A 20,963-nucleotide genomic window follows, 5' to 3' on the forward strand; every position below is an offset into this window, starting at 1 on the left:
AGCAACTGGAGAGAAGGAAACACTTCCAAGCTCATTCTATGAGACCAGCCAAAGTTAGACAAAGACAATACAAGAAAACTACAGACCTATATCCATGATGAATATTGATGCAAAGTCCTCGACAAAATTACAAGCTGATTTCAAATCTGAAGACAGTCTGCTGCAGAATTCCCTCTTGCTTATAGGAAATTAGTCTGTTCTAGTCAGCCCTTCAAATGGTTTGATGAGACCTACCTATATTAGGGAGGGTAAGCCCCTTTACTCAAAACCCACCAATTTAAATATTAATCTCATCTAAAAAAATAAAAACAACTCTCAAAGAAACATCCAGAATAATATTCGACCAAGTATATGGGCAATGTGGCTCAGCACTTCAGGAGCACTGAGGAGAAGTCATGCAGAGAAAGTAGTTGCAGTCTGGTGACGCACGAGGTTGTCTGGAGGCTCCAGCTGGTCAAAGGTCTGGAGGGGCACTGGCTGGAGAAAATGGTAAGTGAGCGCTGGGATGAATCTGTGGAACTGGAACGCCGTTCTTGGGAACTCACTGAACTTCCCAGGTGAGGGGTGCTCACTAGAAAACAAACTTCTGAACAGAGGGATGAGAACATAACTAGATTGTGTTTCTCAGTTATCCAGGTAACCAGGCTGCATGTAATTATTAATTTCATTCACTGATTTACTTGAATAATCGCAAGCTTACATTAAAAAAAACCTGCGAGAACAGTAAATGCAGCTTACTTTCCCTAGAGCCATTTAGAGTCGATTGCAACATGATGCTCCAAACTGCCTCCAAACTAATGTCATTTCCTATAAACAATGACATTCTCCCGCGTAAGTACTCTTCAGCCATCAAAATCAAGAAATGAACTTGGATAATTACTACTATCTACTCCTCAGATACCATTCAAGCTTTGCCATTTTCTGCCATAAAGTTCTTTACAACAACAGTATTCACATCCAGAATCTTGTGCTGTTTGTCAGTTTCCTTCCATCTGTAACACTTCAACTTCTCCTTGATTTTCTTGACCTTGACACTGAAAGAATACAGGCTAGGCAGTTTATTAAGTGTCCCTCAGTTTGGGTTTGCCTGATGTTTCATCATGATGAGTTCTAGGTTACAGTTTTCAGGTAGGTCAGAGAAAGGATTCTGTGTTCTCCTCATTGCTTCCTATCAGGTGCAACTGATTTGTCTCATTATAGCAGAACACTTGGGTAAGGGGATTTCTGCCCAACTTCTCCCCTGTAAAATTATCATTTTCCCCCTATGAATTAGATAATTATTATATTTGCTTTGAGCAGTGGTTTTTTCCACTATATATTGAATTGTCCACACTTTCTTCATGAAATTAATATTCCTAAAATGTTTAAGACTATAATATTCTATTGTATTAATATACCATTACATATATTCCTATCTATATTGCTTTTAACTTAACAAGGTACTATCAACTATTAATGATAGGGTGTTCAATGTGTTTTTAATATTGATTTTTACCTGTAATTCTCATTTTAAAGCAAGCATGTTTTTAATTCTAATTTTTCTGTTTAAAGTGACACAGTTGCATAAAGACAATAAAATGTAATTAATAGATTATAAAACTAGGCTTCCAAGGATTGTTTATAAGTTATCAGATATATGAAATATTATGGATGATCAAAATGCTTTGATCAATTTTGACATTAAAATATGTCCTCCAAAATATTAGGGAGATTTACTTAGAAAACATTAGGGGATGCATTCTTAATTCAAAGAAAAAAATAAACCTGAACCAACTTATCATTATGAGGAAGATATACCACAAACCCTTTAATTACATCTTACAATCATACAAATGTTACAATATGTAGGAGCTTTGTAGACAAAGGTTATATAAGGGGGTCTCTCTCACATAGATTTACCATCCCCAGAATCAGAAAGCAATTCTGCACACCCATCTCTAGTGATACGGCGCTAGCTTACAATGCAGCTGGGAGCTTTTCATCTCCTCTCTGAGACTGCTATTAAGTTACCAGCCATTGCTGCAGGCCACATGCCAAATGAAATGGTTCTATGTCAGGGGTTAAATATCAAAATTTTTAGAAACAAAGCAAGTTGCAGAATTTTCTTTATGTAGATCACTGTGGACTTAGAAGTTTTTTGTCTGAAATAACAAAGGGATGTGTGAAAATTGGGTATTTCATAAAAGAATATAAAGATTTATGTATGAAAAATAACATCCATTTATGTAAATAGGAAAATAATAAAAACGAGACAAATGAAAAGATCATTATTTTGAACCTTTGGAATGGTTCATTTTTTTTCTTGTGTTTTTTCATAAATGTAATATACACATTTAAACCCATGGCACTTATCCATGTGAAATAGCATGATCTGCAATGAATTTCAGTAGGTAGAAGAAAGAGATGGCAGTGAAAGAATATATTTAGGGGGATATCATTAGTTTGTATTTTCTGGAAATCAAAGCAGCATGTTAGAAGTCTCAAATGTTTACAAAGAAATATTTAAGGTCTGTATTTAAAGTGCTAGAGGGGCGCCTGGGTGGCTCAGTCGTTGAGCATCTGCCTTCGGCTCAGGGCGTGATCCCGGCATTCTGGGATCGAGCCCCACATCAGGCTCCACTGCTGGAGGCCTGCTTCTTCCTCTCCCACCCCCCCTGTTTGTGTTCCCTCTCTCGCTGGCTCTATCTCTGTCGAATAAATAAATAAATAAAATCTTAAAAAAAATAAAGTGCTAGAAAATTTTCATCTAATATGATTTCAGATACCGTACTGACCAGTAACACACAAGCCCTTCTTCATCTTCGCTTCCCGTGACTGCCCACTGAAGAGCAATCTCTCCTTGGAAATCTGGCACCTATTTTTTTTTTTTCAAAGTATTTAACCATTCAAACTTCCCAAATCAGATATTTTTTTCCCTAATAAATGAAATAAAATTTCATCTGCAGTATTAGTCTTTTAAACTTTCTGATTAGAAAAAGATCTTGCTCTGAAATGTAAAAAAACCTAATTGTTTCAATTGCTGGTAGTTGCCTTAAGGAAAGCACCACCGTTTAAAGCCAAATTAATTGAGATTTGGGTACATCCTGCATCAAACCATAATCCCCAACTTATAAAATTTCATTATCTTGCAGAACATTTGTTAAATTAACAGTTATTTCCCTCTCTGTTTAATTATAAGTTGCATTTTAAAAGGCCATCATTAATTTCAGCTGATCATAAATATTTGGGGTTAATTCAAAGTTAAATGAGCCACTGGAGTATAAATAACATACAGATTTTATTCTTCTCCTCGTACTTATTTAATACAGTTTTGAATAAATAATCTTCCTTTAACATATCCCTATTGGACAAAGTGGCCAAAAAGCAAAATTAACAGGAGAGATACATAGTACAGTTACTATTTAATTTCATTTGCTTGAGGTAAAAAATATTTGGAAATTCAGTAATGGATTTTTAAATTATTATTGCTCTTAAATTTCTTTAAGAATATGAAATAATAATAGTGTTGGAGAAATTCCTGCTCTGGTATTAATGATATAGGTGGATCCTATTGCACATTTTACTCTTGGAATGGTAATAGGTCTCGGGAGACCATCTAATACAACCAAAGCACATGTATGCAAGGCTGGGCTTTTACAAGTTGCCTGGGGCAAATGTCATCATTAATTCATTTAAAATCTACCTTGTGCAGAACACTGTGGTATGCATGCTTTAAGCAGGTCAAACTCGAATGAGTTTGTTGTAATGTTCCTTAAAACAACAGCCATTGTAAGTAATCATTTTTACATTTATAAATATTTGTTGCTTACTTTTTTAGGGGCATTGGACTAAAATTCTAAAATAGTGCCAATACTTGTTCACCTGTTATTAAAACAACAGTTTGTTGTTGCTTCTGTGTGACTCCTACCTAGATTATAAGCTCCTCAAGGAATAAAACAGTATATTCTACTTCATTATTCTTTTTTTTCAACCTCCCAAGTCCATAATAGAACATTTGAGATTCATTAGGATTTAACAAATGAGTGAATAAATTGAATCTTCAAGAAAACTTAATAAATATATAAATATATCCCAATGTGGTATGGAATATCCTTATATTAAAACACTATTTTGTTGCTTGTCTTAAAATTTAACTGGGTGTGCTATACTTCTATTTAAATTTGGCAACCTTAGATTTAATTAGTCGTAGACTATGTGCTAGTATAGTCCTGACTAACAATCTTGAAAGCAACATATTAAAGGATCAGTCTGTGTCCAAGCAAGTTAACTGTATCTCAGAAAAGAGTTCAAGATACCTATAGGGGATACGAAAATACCCAATACCCCAACAAGGTAAAGTATACAAAGTCTGACATGTAATTGAAAACTGCTATGAATGCAAAGGAGTGGGAAATATGACTATGGGGAGAACAATTAATAAGTTGAAAACAGTACATAAGGGCAAAGATGTAAAAAAAGAGACATGGACATCAAAGTTATTTAAAATACATACGAAAGAACTAGAGGAAAGTTTCAGTATGTTAAGTAGAGCATCAAAGGTTTAAAAAAAGAAAAAATCAAACTGCTAGAGATGAACATTACAGTGTCTAGATGAAAGACACACTAGGTTGGATGAACAGCACACTACACATCGCAGGAGAAAAGATTAGTGAACTCGGAGACGTACAGTAGAAACCACCCAAAATGAAACACAGAGATAAAAGCAAACAAATGAACAGAACATCATTGAATTGTGCAGCTTTAAGCAGTTTAAATATGTGTAAGTGGAGTCCTTGAAGGGAAACAATGGGGGGGAAAATGAACATTAATTGAGAAAGAAGAATTGAATCTAGTTAGAGATTTTAATAGATCATACAGAAGAATTTCTAATAAATATACTGACCGGTTTAGGAGACAGTATGTTTTATATCTCCTGGGTTTGTTAGAAGAAAACACTTAAAAACAGACTTGAGTTCCATGGATCATTAGACTTAGTGACCGTTAACTACTGCAACATGATTTCTCATTCTCTCCACAGTTTATAGACATTTTCCCCAGGGGTTTGGCTATCATTCCTATGTTCCCAAATGACTTTCTCCGGGCCTATGAGTGTATCGCACTATGATGGTCTCCAAGTAGATCTTCCAGCAGCACTTCAGACTCAACATGCTGCCAACTAAACTTGTCATTTCCTTCAATAAACCTCTAGACCTATCATATTTCATATCTCAGTGAATAGTGATTGTTCTGTCGCCAATTTTTGAAGCTTGTTATTTTAAGACAATCCTTCTCCCAGCTTCCTACTGCCATCCACTAGTCACAAAGTCTTGCAAATCATATCTTTGAAAGAACTCTAGATTCTATTCTCTTTTCTCCTTACCATTTGCCACCAGGTAACTTCGGTTGCCATTCTCCTTTTCTTCCACTATTGCCATAGTATCACACATCTTACTTGGGTTAGGCACAGTCATGCCTCTCCTTAGCTAGGCCTTTGAATGAGCTTTTCTTCTTGCTTGAAATGCCTACTTTCTACCTTGTTAATTCTCTTCTCTTTTTTTTCTATTCTCACCCCAAATGTTCCTTCCTGGGACATCTCCTCTTACTCATAGCTGAACAAAATCCCTACTCTACAGAGTTATAACATGTAACCTATACCACAGCTCTTTTCTCAGTGTGATTTTTTTCTAGTGCTGTATACATATAATTAACAAATACAATTGTTTATATTTAAGGTATACAACATGGTGTTCTGATAGGATTGCACTGAATCCATAGATCACATTAGGTAGTATAGACATCTTAGCAATATTAATTCTTCCAACCTACAAACACACAATATTTTTCTTTTCTTTTTTCTTTTTTTTTTAATTTATTTATTTGACAGAGAGAGACAGCCAGCGAGAGAGGGAACACAAGCAGGGGGAGTGGGAGAGGAAGAAGCAGGCTCATTGCAGAGGAGCCTGATGTGGGGCTCGATCCCATAACGCCAGGATCACGCCCTGAGCTGAAGGCAGACGCTTAACGACTGAGCCACTCAGGCACCCCACAATATTTTTCTGATTATTTGCACATTCTTCACTCTTTTCCTCAATGTTTAATAGTTTTCAGTATACAGATCTTTCACCTCCTTGGTTAAATTTGTTTCTCAGTATTTTGTTCTTTTCGATGCTGTTGTAAATGGGATTGTTTTCTTAATTTTTTCTTTTTTGTTTTTGTTTTTGCTTTTGGATAGTTCGTTGTTAGGGTACAGAAATGCAACTGTTGTATGTTGACTTTATATCCTGCAACTTTATTGAAATTGTTTATTAATTCTAACAGATGAGGGCTGAACAAGTCTATTCCAACATTTGCAGACATCACTCTTCTGTGCCTGTTCCATTTAATTTTTATATCTGTATCCTACTTTAGACAGTAACTTTCTCCTGAGAAGGGACAGTGTTTGTCCTCCTTATCCTTAGCACTGAGTACAAGTCCATAAGTGATAGTCATTGTGAAGTGATGATTACAGAACCCAAAGATTACAATTTCTGTTCCTATAAATTTTGCTTTTGTAGTCCTCTGTTTAACTTATTGAGCTATGAACATATGATTGGTGCCATTGGGTAATTATTTTCAGGCGCAGATAGTGTTTCCGTATTGAGGGGGATAATGCTAATAGTTCATATATAATTAGGAAGTTGACATTTTACAAATCAAATTTTCAGAAAGATCAAATTCTATTTAACTGGGAAAGGTGATATTCCACTCTCAATTTATCAGAATAATGTTAGATATAGAATCTTCTGAACAGTTTAGTCAATGCGTTTTCTTTTATTTTATGAGAAAGCAGATGAGTTCACATTTTAGTTTTTTAATTCAAGAATTTTCTATGATTATAAATATGGTTCTAACATACTGCAGCAAGTGGATGTGCAAATACCCTCAATAAAAATTGAGCATAATCTAATGAAATCAAAGGACTGTTAAATTCATCTGACAACGCTTACATGGGGCTTTAAAAAAATTCTTAAACTGGCATTACCAACTAAATAGTCCCCCTTTATACACTTAAAGGTAGAAGGACACAAATAAAGTTAACACATTAGTCTCCTTAATTAGCAGAGTATACAATAACAAATTAGAACAAAGTTTCTTCAATGTTCTGTTTGTTTGCTTGCTTGTTTTTTATTCCATCATTTATATTCAAAATGCAAGGCTTCTAGTCCAATTCAGGGGAACATTCTCTGATAATAAATGGCCACCATGGCCTTTGTCCATCCTAGACCTAGTGACATAACATACTAAAGTGGGAAGTGAAGAAAACTCGGAACTATTTCTATTCCTTTGGAAATATTTAGCTTCTTGCACTATATTTTTCAGAATTGACTGCAATAACTTGAACTTATTTGGGGAAAATACTGTCTTGAAATAAATTGTAGAATGTGAATTAAGCTCCCCCCAAGCACTTCCAAGATGTTGACTCTAATTCTCCTTTAAGTATAACTCTTGGTTGTCTTCAGGTTAATATTTAAATCTTACCTCTCAATGTTTAATTAATGCTCCATCTTTAATATTTTAAAATGACATTGAGATAAAGTTAAAAGCTCCAGGGGTCTTTTGTAATCAAGTGCCTTTATTTCCAGGAACAACATTTATTTTATCTAATGAAATGCAAGTCTCTGTAGTAACAAAATATTGTGAGAATTCTATTAATTTCCCAAGGACAATTTTTTTTCTGTTCTGTGTAGAGTGTTTATTAATAACCATGGAATTTTTATAAAGCACTTTTCAGTATCTATCTGTCGATGTCATCCGATGCTTTTCATTCTTGAGTGTGTTGCTGTGGTAAAACGTGCTAAACAATTCCTGACACTGTACCAATCTTGCAGACCCGATGTGGACACTGCATACTATATTTTTTTATTTCTTGGATCTTTTTGCTAATATTTATTTGTTATATCTGCATTTCTACTCTTAAGTCAGATTAGTTTTTGGTATTACTTTTGTCAGGTTTTGGATATGTTATAGTCATAAAATAAATTAGTTTTTAATTTTTTCCATGGCCTGGAATATTATAAATAACATTGGAATTATTTGTTAAGAGACAGAAAAAAAAAAACCCATTTGTGAATCATTAGTTCCTCATGCCCTTTTTAGTGACGGAGCTCTAAAAAAGCTTTCCTAATTTTGTCAATGGTAAGTGACTTATCACCTTCTCCTATTTTCTTGATTTGACCTTGGTAACTTGTATTTTGCTAAGAAATTATATTTTTTCCTAAATTTTCAGATTTGCTACCATCCAGTTCACTGAAGAATTCGCCCATAATCGGCCTACTTTTTTCTATATTTACTCTTCTGATTCCTATTTAATTTCTGATCCTGGAATTAATGCTCCTACCTTTGTGCCTTGGTAATGTTTGCATGGAGTTAATCCACTTTAGTAATCTTTTCAACATATCACATTTCATATGTAGTTTTTCAGATAGTTTTTGTTTTATATTTCAGTTTACATCAGCTATATCTTTATTAATTTCATATTCTTAGTTTCCCTTTGTTTTTTAAATTGTTCTTTCAATTTCTTAAGATAAAAATTTAAATTCCTTACTTTTACCTTTATTCTCTACTGATTAAGATACTCAGGCTATATAACTTCTTTTAAATAGTATTTCCCCGGTATCATACGTTACTTGTTTAAGCATTTTTATTTTTATTTTTTTCTTAACCCTTGTCAGTTGTCAGCCATTAACATTAACTGATATGCTTTGAATTTGCATTAAATATTCAGAGTAGATACCAGACTTGTTATTCACTATTAACCTTTAAAATATACTGTTTCACTTCAATCATACAGTTTTTCTTCCTATCATTTATTAATTTTTACTGTTTTCCAATAGAAATAAATATAGACTTCCATAAATATTATTGCTGCATTTTGCCCTTGTGTTCACCTCCTTTTATCTTAAGTTATAGTCACAGACGCGTTTGTTTGCTTTTGAATCTACTGCGTTTATGTGTCATGATAAAAACTGCCAACACATACAGTCCTTATTTTACCGTGGGTTCTCTTCTAACTTGGACCCTTTCACACTCACATTATTCACACAATAGTACTCTTGATGGATGCTATTATTACTCCAATTCCAGGTGAATAAACTGAGGCACTGAGCTGTTAAATGACTTGCTCCAATTGCACCCATTTGTCAATGCTGGAGCTGAGACACAAATCTATGTAGACTGGCTCTAGGAACAAGCCTCTATGAAATTCAAATATTTTAAAAATTTTCAGAAAGCACATACTAATTTATGGAAATGGAGGGAAGAAATGTCTTCTTTTTGGCTTTTGTTTTGAAATTCTACATTTTTTATAGAGTAGTGATGTTAATGACTTCCTTTCCTAGCATCTCAGCTAGGGTGTATTGGGAATGGCCCATTTCTACTTTCTTGGCACTTGATTTTCTAGATATACACTGATTAATCTGCCGCTGATACGGCCATAACCAACCAAAGGGCGTTATCACATCGTATAACAACCAGAAGGGCTGGCACTGAGGGTAAGCATCCTCCACCTAAGATAAGTAGGACAGAAATTAATCCAGTCCTTAATAAAGGGGTTGTCCCTGGTTCTTACTCTTCTCTTCCTGGTACTTCACCCTTCTCAGCTTTAATCACAGGCCCACTTGCATGGGCTCCCTAGTGCTGGTACAGTGAATGAGGTCCAGATCTGAACTCCTTGGCATCCAGGCTTTCATAACTTTAAGTACCTCATAGTCATTCACTTTCAAAGGGTGTTGTTTATATCAGAGAAACATGATTCTACATCATTTTGCTTTATAAATGGCATGATCCTTAAATATGGAATCTAGTCTTAAATACAATTTTATTTTTTTCATTACTTCTCAATTATTTAGTAAGCTACTCTTGATCCTGGAGATTTCTATTCAAGTGCAGAATTTACCTTGGTCAAGAATTCCTTTTTACAAAAACGATAGTTTTATCCACTTAGTAGGTCCCAGAGTTAGAGTTTAAGCTTAAAAGGAGAAAAATATATTCTAACTATTGTATAGCTAAATGACTACTGAAAGTTATTTTAGAAGAAGACATTAGAGTTCCATTAAATTCTGATGTACATTTTTTCCTCACTTTCCCATGCAGCTACTGTTCAACCTTCTCTGATCTGCTCTGTGAATCAAAAGACTATGGACCACATTAACGCAGCTTCCTTGCCCCATGGTTTTTGTAGGATTTGGCCACAGGGACAAACTGGCAGACGCTGGAGTGCATTGGGAAAGAGGGATCAGGGTATTTATTCCTAACAGTTGCCTCAATGCCAGACAAAAATCCCATGGCTACTGTCAGATGGCCCACTTGGGTCTTGCTGAAGTCAAGTAAGTATCCCTCTATTTGCCCATTCAGTCCTAGATAACAACTGCTCATATTGCTAGCCTTGGGATGCTTCATGTTATTGGTTTCTCTTAAGCCCTCATAGAGTCACTGCCTTAAATTGTTGTTAATCACTAATACTTTCTGCTGGAACCCTTACCGATAAAATAATGAGTATTAATAATGACTTTAACTGGGTAGGGTGGGAATCACAAAGTGGAATTTTGCAATTGAGTTGCATAAACAACTGATGAGCATTAGTATGTGTATAACTTACTTGCCATGAAAAAGGAGACAATGTTAATATGTCATTTGATAGTGTCAATAATTACTCCAATTGCTCAAACTGTTTATAACATGGGGTGGGAGCATGGGTGGAGGCAACCAATGGAAAGATAATGTGGCTGTGGAGCTTATTTCATATGGTAATGATATCACAGTGCAGTGGGGTGTGGTGTATCTCATGGCTCTAGAAAGAACACAAAGAGAAAAGAAAAAAATTCACATTTTAAAATTTCCCTGCACACAGAAACAGGAAGCAAAAGAGGAAAACCAGAAGTCTTCTATGGAGGCTTGTTGTTTATATATAGCTGCAGGGAAGTTATGTTTGAGCCCCAGGCTCAAGGCCTGACTAAAACTGTTACAGAGATTCAGTACCAATTGACGTACAAGGTCTCCAGGCCTCTACACTGAGGGTACTAGGGGCCTTGGTGGGTCAACAGTGGGAAACTAAATCATGATATGGGGAAAGTAGAAAGAGACAAGTACAATTGAAAACTCTTAACTCCCAAAGTTCTCAAATCCTCTTTGCTATAGAGAAAGCCATGTACCACTCTCCTTCAACACTTATATTTGGACAGTAATTTCATGAAACGACAGCACTTAATTCCAGGCTAAATCCTCCCCCCTCCACACTACACTATGGATACCATGGATACCACAATCGTCCTGATCTATAGGATCTGGTAAGGAAGGAGATAGCTTATACACTGAAATAGGGGCAGGATCTTGCCACTTCGGAGTCTTGGACATATTAATGAGTGTAGATTCTAAAGGTAGTATATTAAGTAAAATTCAAACTAATATTAAAACCACTGAGTTTATTGACATGGGTGTACTCCCCTAGGATGCAAGATTTAATATTTTATTTCTGAGCACCTGACAGTATCTCCAACAGTTTGCATGGATCATTCATTGCAGATATGTCTCAGAAAGATTGTAATTTCCTTTCTCCTTCATTTAAATGTTGTTTTAGATTCTTTGTATCTCAAGGAGATACCTACCATGGATAGAGATGTTGGTATGTACTATATAGTAAAGGTTGAAGTGAAAAGCGAGGAACAGTATTAATTCTTTCTTTATAGCATCTTATGACCAGTTGCATTTGTTTGAAGTCTTTTATACTCATGTATGTTATTTAGATTACACTATTAATCTCTTGAGAAGAAAGCAAAGACTACTGCCTATGCATTTTTAAAAATTTCTGCAAACTAACACCTTTCATAAACAAAGTAGGCAATAAATATTGGTTAGTTGATTGGTTATTTTGAAGCTAATCCCCAAATTCCTTGACTGTATATATGCCTGAATTACCTTAATTTCTCTATCACAACTGACATAAATTTATTGAGGAATAGTCTCTAACCCCAACATATTTATAGCCTGTAAGAGAAAATAAATATATATAAATCAATATTCTGAGATAGCATTACTAAAAGCCAAATGACAAAGCAGACAATAAGAATATAGGAGTTTGACATGGGAGATATCACTAAAAATGGCAGTCATAACCTTCACTGCAAAGTGGGAATTGGTTTGGCTTTAAAGGAAAGGTAGGTGTAGGTAAGAAGAAAGGTTATTTAAGGAAGAACAATTTTGAAGGCCTGGAAAAATATGTAACATTGTTTCAATGTTTGCTAAAAGACCAGTTCAGAAGTATGCAGATTTCTTGCAGGCAAATAAGAGTAGTTTAGCAAATTACTTGTGACTTGTCAAGAGAGAGTTCTGAGCATCAACTTTACCAGTTTTAACTGTATTTTATAGGTAATAATAGAGCATGAAGTTCTAGAGCTGGAGATTAGTATATGCAAAGAGGAGTTTCGGGAAGACACCTGTGGCAGTAGTGTGAGGAACTGAGGGATGATCAACTGGAGCAGAAGAGAAGGGGAAAGTGCAGACATTTGGGCAAGAGACAAGGAAGGCTGGGTGAGGCTGGTCAGTGGAATTTCCCTCTCTGGGCTCCCTGAGAAAGGACACCTGTGTGATGCCAACAGACAGTTAACTGTTGTCCTCAGAATACTAAGCTTTTGCATACCTCTGTATTCCCAAGGTTTTAGAGGCTGAGATAAACTAAATTTAGGTTGCCAACATTTATGAAATGGAGAATTGTCAGAACTCCATGTGGCCACCAAGAGTTCTCCAGTTTTCCGGACGGAGACATAGATGACACCAATTGCAGGCAGGGGACATTTTCTACCATCATACATCCATATGTCTGGTAGTCCATGAAGAAGAGTTGGTCAGACTGTAGTAATTAGTTAAAGGAAGGACTGAGAGGTTGGAAGGATACATGGGGGATTCTAATGGATGAGGATCTTGCATGGTAAGTAGGAAAGTGTGGGAAGTTGCAAAGAAGTTAAAAATGAGAGATCAGAACATAACTGGGAGTGGAGGTAGGAGGAAGGAGAGGGTGGGTATTGACAGGTTTCTCTCACAGCTTTATCCTCTGAGCTAATTACATCTCAACTTTTGGCATTAAATTTAGTGCAATAAATTTTAATTGGTAGGCAAACCCCTCAGTCCATTTTTTCAAAGTGTTGGTTTTTAGCTATGCTAAATGTCTAATATATGAAATGCTTATCACCTTAAAATAGCCAACTTAATGTATGCAGCAAAAGTTTAAGAATTTTTTTAAATTCTAGCCAAAAAAAAACACACCAAAAACCCTAGAGGTTACAGAAATTAAACAGTGGACTTGCTTTTATAAAATGTAAATGCTTTAGATTTTTGCTTTTTTCTACTCTTATCTATGACACACTACCAAATGTAATATAGTGAACCGAAATGTCATTTGAAAATTTTCCATTATCTGGAAGAAAAAAACCCCTGAATTTAATAATTTGATGGGCCAAACTCATACCGTACATTACTTAGAAGCAAATGAAATTCAATATAATATGTCAGGTTTCAAGATTAAATTAAAGATAGGTGAAATTCAGTTTATTCCTTGTGGGGAAATATACAATACATATCAAAAAGCCAAAATGAAAAGAGTTAACCAAAGATAAGAGATTTTAATACATAGCAAGAGACACTTTACTTTTATTTCTCTTTGTATTTCTCATCATAGACATCAATAGTAGCTTATAGTAATATGTGTTTTCAAATGATCATCTCTTCTCTAATTTCTTTGTAATTTTTACATAAAAAAATAAATGCTGTTTCAAAGCTTTAGTCAGTACAGGATATTGAAAACAGCACAGGTTTTAGGGCATCCATCCCTTCTTTAACTATATATATATATATATATATATATATATATATATATATATATAGTTGGCATAATATTATTATATATTATTACATTTCGCATTATGTATATATATATAGTCAGCATAATATTATTATATATTATTACATTTCGCATTATGTAATATTTATAAATAGATATCATATATGATGTAGTTGTATATAATACACAAATAATATATAAATACATAATATATTAATGTTATAATCATAGTTTATATAATAAAATGTATAATAATCATATAATATTATATAGATAGATAAAAAATTTTGAGAAATTTAATTCCATTGCTCTGAACTTTAGCAGTCTCATCTCTGAATAGGGTTCTAGGCCCAACATAATAGGATTGTTGTGAAGGCAAACAGTGTATTAAAGCACCCAGGGCAAACAAAGCATTAGCTAACACCAAGAGCATGATTAATGTGCTTTGAAGATTCTTTTTTTCCTCCTAAGATTTATTTATTTGTTTTAGAGAGAGAGAGTGAAAGTAAGAGTATGTGAGCGGCGGCAGGGGCCAAGGGAAAGGGGGAGAGAGAATCTCAAGCAGACTCCTCACTGAGCATGGAGCCCAACATGGGGCTTGCCCTCACAGCCCTGAGATCACAACCTGAGCCTAAATCAAGAGTCGTACACTTAACCAACTAAGCCACCCAGATGCCTCTTGAAGATCCTATATTTACTTCTTGTACATTTAATCACACAGTCTTGCAAATAATTTCCAACCAGAATCCACACAGTAGCAAATTAAAGGGCCCTTGCCACTCCATTGATAAGACTGTAGCTGAAAGAAAGCACTACAATGAAAACATCACAAACTGGCTGGCATATGTTTGTTCATTTCAAATCTATGGACCCAGAGGTGAAAATTATCCAGAGTCTTGAAGATCATATTCTACTCCTTTTATTTTTAGAACTGTAAAATGTGGTCCAGGAAGAAAGTGACTTTTCTAGTTTCATACAGTCACATAGATTAGTTGGCAGTTATTTTTAATATCCATATAGATTTTCAGATGTGTGTGTATGGTATGCAATGTAAAGATTTTAAAGAATAGTACTTTTAGAAAATTAGGCTCCAGCATTCACTCTTAACTTCTGAGAGAGAAGATTGCTTCGTCAATCCATACATTTAGTAATTTTAAAAATAGGACCTGACTTGGTTAGAGTTATAGAATTTTTATAACTTCAATTCAATGTGATAATTATATAGTAAATGTGCAGTATATAGTGTATATGGGGTATACAAAAACAAATTTTATATTTCTTCCCCTCCATGATTTTTATCCTAATATCTGTGATAAGACAGCTATGACAGTAGATACAATGCTCTTCAGACTATAATAATTACACAGGTTAGCAAAAATGAATTCTACACATGGACAAAAAAACAAGTGATGATACCTCATTTTGGATCAATGTATTAGTCAAGTCAGACTGGGGGGCTTAACAAAACACCATAGACTGGGGGGCTTAAACAACAGAAATAGTATTTTCTCACAGTTCTCGAGACTGAAAAGCACAAGATTCGTTTTCCAGCCAAACTGGCTTTCTGATGAGATCTTTCTTCCTGGTTTGCAGATGGCCTCCTTCAACTTACATAGCCTTTCCTTAGTGCTTGCAAAAACCTTTCTTTCTCTCTGTATCTCTAAGGCTAGCAGTCCTATTGGATTAGAGTTCTGCCATATGACCTCATTTAACCTTAATTACCTCCTAAAAAACCTTTCTCCAAATACAGTCACATTGGAGATCAGGGTTTCTACGTGTGAGTATGTGGAGAACACATTTCAGTCCATAGCAATCAGGAAAGGTTTGATGAAGAAGGCAGCTCTTGGTATGGTGTGGGAGTGTATATAAGAATGCAAAATATGGATGTGGAAATCTCACTCTGAAAGGGGCACCTGGGTGGCTCAGCCATTAAGTGTCTGCCTTCGGCTCAGGGCATGATCCCAGGGTCCTCGGATTGAGCCCCGCATCGGGCTCCTCCACTGGGAGCCTGCTTCTTCCTCTCCCACTCCCCCTGCTTGTGTTCCCTCTCTCACTGGCTGTCTCTCTCTCTGTCAAATAATAAATAAATAAAATCTTTAAAAAAAAAAAGACCATGAAAGTATGGAAGCTTGAAAATTCAGGCATATTTGCAAAATAGTAAATATTATAATTTTGCAGTAGCACAGAATATATTTTGGGGAACACTCAGAGAATAAATGGGAAGTAATTTTACTTTATACATTGGAGGACCCTGAAGGGTAGTCTGAAAAATTTTACGTAATTTAAACATCACAATGAAGTCATCAATATGTTTGAGAAAGAGAGTGTTACTATTTGGTCATCATATTGAAAAGATTCCTAAGATGAAGTGTTCAGAACAGATTCAAATGAGAAGAGTCTAGAGTATGGGAGGCAGATTTGGAGAAGTATTGCAAGAGACTTTATTAGGATTAAATAAAATCATGGCTGGGGTAATATAGTTTTATTTCCTTTTCACTGCCAAAATTTCTGTCCCATGGCCTATGCCTTTCCTCACTGTTTAAAAGCAGTTTAACTTGCATCTATACCTCCCCATAGAAATCTCCTTAAATTTCATGGTTGGAAGGCATCTTTCTAATCAGTACACTACCACCTACAATTCATTTTCCCTCTAAAATCAATCTCTGGGTGCCTAATCAAAAAAAAAAAATTGACCCTTTTTTAGTACTTAGGCTCAAAACCTCAATGTAATTCCACTCTTAGAATTCCTCTACTATTTTCTATATATTCACTGACAATATAGCTCTTACTTGCATTGTTTTGTTTTGCAGTGTTTTCATTGTTATTGCTTTTATTGTACTATATTTATTTTTAAATCTTTTCTATGTTTCTTTTTATGCTTCATACTTCTCCAGTCAAACGAAGCATTCAGCCACTATCTTCCTCTCAAGACTGATGTATTTGTCCTGTATTTTCCTTATTAGAAGCCACCCTGACTGCATTCCTATAAGATCATTTTGCTGCACTTCAAAATACATATATATTTTTAAGTTTCTGCAAACTACTTCACCAAAGCTAATTTGTTTGCCTGTACAAGATACTAAGGAACTCAGAAAAAGCCATAACACAAAAACAATTATTAGAAATACCTAATAGGTATTGATTGCTTTTCTATGTAACAGGTTGTTCTTTTAAATACTCCTACTATATTAACTCACTCAATCCTCATAACTTAAATGAAATAGCTATTGCTATCCCCATCCCTAGAATTTGATAACAAGCTTTCTTTTTTCTTTAACTGATCCTACATTATTTGTGAAATCTTTATCTCAGTAAATTTCGCACACCATCTGCCTTATAGTGTTAAAAATGTCGGTTTATCCCTCCTAACATTTTTGTAAAGCTCGACTGCAGACGTGGTTAGGAAATTTATTGTGAAGGGGGTAGCAAGTTTTATTGTTGGGTGACTATCTTGGTTTTGAGAAAAAGGGCACATAGATAAATTGTTAAAAGATAAACTAAAGCATATTAACAATTTTAAAAGCTTATTTGTGCAAAAATCAGTTTGAATCAGTGCCAAATTGGAAGTGGTTAGTACCGACAGGAGGTATGGGAGAGGCTTCTATAGAGAAAAGGTGGAAGCAAAGTCAGCAAATTATTGATATAGTTGAAGCCAATGTTCATTTACTGTGCTGGATGGCAGCACATCTATTTACAACATGGTTTACTAAGTATTTTAAGCGCACTGTTGAGATCTACTGCTCAGAAAAAAAGATTCCTTTCAAAATATTACTGTTCATTGAGAATTCACCTGATCATCCAAGAACTCTGATGGAGATGTCAGACCAATGTTGTTTGCATGCCTGCTCACACAACAGCTGTTCTGTAGCCCATGGATCAAGGAGTCATTTTGACTTTCGAATCTTACTTAAGAAATGCATATCACAAAGCTATATCTGCCAGAGGTAGTGATTCCTCTGACAGATCCGGGAAAAGCAAATTTGAAAACTTCTGGAAGGGATACACTATTTTAGATGTCATTAAGAACATTCGGGATTCGTGTAAAGTGATCCAAATATCAACATTTATCAACTAATTTTGAAGAAGTTGATTCCCACTTTCACGGATGACCTTGAGAGGTTCAAGACTTCAGTGGAGGAAATCTCTGCAGATGTGGTGGGAATAGCAACAGAACTAGAATTAGAAGTGGTGCCTGAAAATGGGACTAAATTGCTACAAGCTCATGAGAAAAGTTGAACAGATGAGAAGTTGCTTCTTATGGATGAGCAAGAAAGTGATCTCTTGAGGTAGACTCTATTCCTGGTGAAATGCTGTGAAGATTGTTGAAATAACAACAAAGCATTTTAAAAATTCCATAAACTTAGTTAATAAAGCAGCAGCAAGGTTTGAGAAAATTGACTGTAATTCTGAAAGAAGTTCTACCATGGGTAAAATGCTGTCGAACAGCATTGCATGCTGCAGAGATATTGTTTGTGAAAGGGAAAGTTGAGCAATACAGTAAATTTCATTTTCTTATTTTAAGAAATTGCCACCCCCACCCCAACCTTCAGCAACCACAACCCTGATCAGTCAATATTGAGGCAAGACCTACCACCGGCAAAACGATTATGATTTACTGAAAGCTTAGATGATGGCTCACATTTTTTAACAATAATATATGTTTATATTCAGGTATGTACCTCTATTTTTTTTAGATATCATGCTATTGCACCTTTACTAGACTACAGTGGAGTGTAAATATAACTTTTATAAGCACTGGGAACACACACAAAAAAATCATTTGGCTAGCTTTACTATGGTATTTGCTTTATTGGGGTGGTCTGGAACTGAACATGCAGTATGTCCGAGGTATGCATGCCTACACTTTAAAAAAATCCTTTCAAATATCTTGTCAGGTTTCAGCCAGAGGAAACAGTAAATATTCCTAGCGGTAGTGAACGACCCCATGGACACAAGAAGGATCCCCCCCCCAAGATGGTGCACCCTCTCAAAATCCAGAGTTACTCCTGAAGGTAAGGAAAAGAAAGAAAGACTCAGATAATTGCCCCCTTGAGAGCTGACACAGCCAGTAGGACTCTAGCTGCAAATGGGTTGAAACCTACATTTCTGCCCAGCCACATTTTGAGGACCCTCAGACTGACAAATACCAAGCCAAGTTCTCAGAGCACAAAACAAGACGAATAAGAAGGCAATAGCTGTTTCTAGGAGAGAAAGAATTAATAGCCGATGGTTACCGGAAGGCAAATTCACAAGTTACAATTCAAAGATTAAATTTTTACGTATTTTTCCCCCTGACAATCTGAGTTTGGAAAGGAAGGAAATATGAAATTTTACCTTCTTTCCACCAGGCACCACAGATGGAGATATGGAGAGGTGACTTTGGCAAAAATTCTTACCCTTTGCCGGCTTCTCCAGTTTTCCCAGGATCTGTCTGCAGTCTCCAGAGCAAGTGGAGTGTCCCAGCAGGTGCCATCATGGTCACCAGAAGCTGTAGAGGGGGACAAATAATTTTCCCTCCATCCTTTGTGGTGAGTGCTTCTCTGGGGCCCTTCTTCTCTAGGGCCCCTCTTAAGGGATGCGCTTATCTAAGACGCTTGAAAGTTCTCCTTGCGGCCACTGAACTCAAGATTAGCTTTGGATGAGAGGTTAACCTACTTTTTCAGCCTTAAAACAAACTTTTCTTTCCGAAATCTCACACTGGACTCAGCCCGGGTTCTAAGCCGGACCCAGTCTGACCCTGAACCCGGTCCAGTTTTGAAGTCGGACCGTCAGACGCTGGACCCAGTCAGATCCCAGACCCGGACTGATTTCTAAGTTGGACCAAATCCGCCGCTGGACTGGGTCCGGTGTCTAAGTCGGGGCTGGCGGACTCTGGCCGGTTCCGGAGCCAGTCGCGGGAAGGAAAGGCTTAAGTGTGGAGGCTCCTGACCTGGAAGCTGAGGAGCCAGGATCCCAGAGGGGCTTCCCCCCCACCTCCACCTCCAGCAGCAGCAGGAAAGCCGCAGCGAGCTCCAGGGGCTCAGCAGGTACCTGTGGGGTGGGGGCTCGCTCCTTTCTCCTGGGGGGCTGCCGGGGGCTTCCTGTGATTCCCTCTTCTGATAGAAGAACTGTTAAAAGAGAAACTGAGGCAGATTGAAAATTTTAAGAGCTTATCTGACCAAAAACTGGTTTGAATCGGGCAGCGCCAATCTGGAAGTGGGTAGGAGCTCTCCCCCAGCAGGAGCTCAGGGAGAGGCTTTTGCAGAGAAAAGGCAGAAACCAAGTAAGGAAATTATTGACTGCTACAGCTCAAAGCCTGTTGGCCGTTTGTGTTGGTTGTCCTTAGCGTTTGGATTTCATAACCTTGAGGCATGTACAGGCTTAGATTTTGCGTTGCTGTGTAGGCCGTTGATGGCCTTAGAGCCACATCAGTTTAATGGTCTCCTGCTTAATTAATTTAACAGATCCGAACTTTATGTCTCCAAAAGCTGATGCGGTTTTGGTGTTGTCTTTAAGAAAAATGATACATATTTTGCACACATAAAAGTGCACGTGTAACGGGTTCTGAAGCAAAATATGAGTTACCCTTTGTGGAAACAATCTTGGGTGATGGCCCAGATTACTGAAGTTGGCATTGCATGGCTAAGAGCCACAGACCACAGTTAGGGTCTCCTTTTACTGTCCTTTTCGTGTGCTGGAAACTTCAAGAAAGGATGCCTATGAAGTGAGAGTGATCGATGATTGAGTGCTGGCTCAGGCAGTGTACTGTATTCTCCTCCACCTCCCCTTTGTCATCTCAGAGTATTTCCTAAATTTTAGAATCCTAGAACTCAGTGGGACCTAATTGTAGTGATTCCACAGTGTATAAATTCCACAGAAATCTGTTCTTTTAACCGATTTACATATGCAGGCACTTCTAATTTAAAAGTCTTTATTCTTCTGTTTTGCATAAAAAAGAAAACAACTAGTTTGATTCTATTGATACTAGAATTAAGAAGTACTAACATATTATGTCTCACTGGGAGTTATCTTGTTATTGATGTCTGGATTCCTGCTGATCGCTGCTTTCTTTGATGATCTGATATCACTTTATTTTGATGTTTTCAATCTCCTATTTGGGGCAGGTTTGGTAGTC

The 20,963-nt window shown here is 36.3% G+C and overlaps 1 protein-coding gene and 1 long non-coding RNA gene across 4 annotated transcripts in view; one reads left to right on the plus strand and one right to left on the minus strand.

Moving 5' to 3' along the window:
• Positions 1 to 392, minus strand: part of CCDC102B (coiled-coil domain containing 102B) — a 282,169-nt gene extending 281,777 nt beyond the window's left edge. For all 3 annotated transcript variants that reach the window (XM_087869740.1, XM_087869738.1, XM_087869739.1), the window contains exon 1: positions 87 to 392. The gene's annotated coding sequence lies outside the window, so the exon portion shown is untranslated. The remainder of the gene's footprint in view (positions 1 to 86) is intronic.
• On the plus strand, positions 366 to 19,860 carry LOC123787461 (uncharacterized). Its single transcript, XR_006778234.2, has 3 exons — positions 366 to 489; positions 18,745 to 18,861; positions 19,198 to 19,860. It is a non-coding gene; the product is annotated as an uncharacterized LOC123787461 (long non-coding RNA).
• Positions 19,861 to 20,963: the final 1,103 nt, after the last annotated feature.

The sequence above is a fragment of the Ursus americanus genome, chromosome 19, assembly GCF_024610735.1.
Source record: "Ursus americanus isolate L20-20 chromosome 19, mUrsAme1.1.p, whole genome shotgun sequence".
Taxonomy (NCBI): domain Eukaryota; kingdom Metazoa; phylum Chordata; class Mammalia; order Carnivora; family Ursidae; genus Ursus; species Ursus americanus.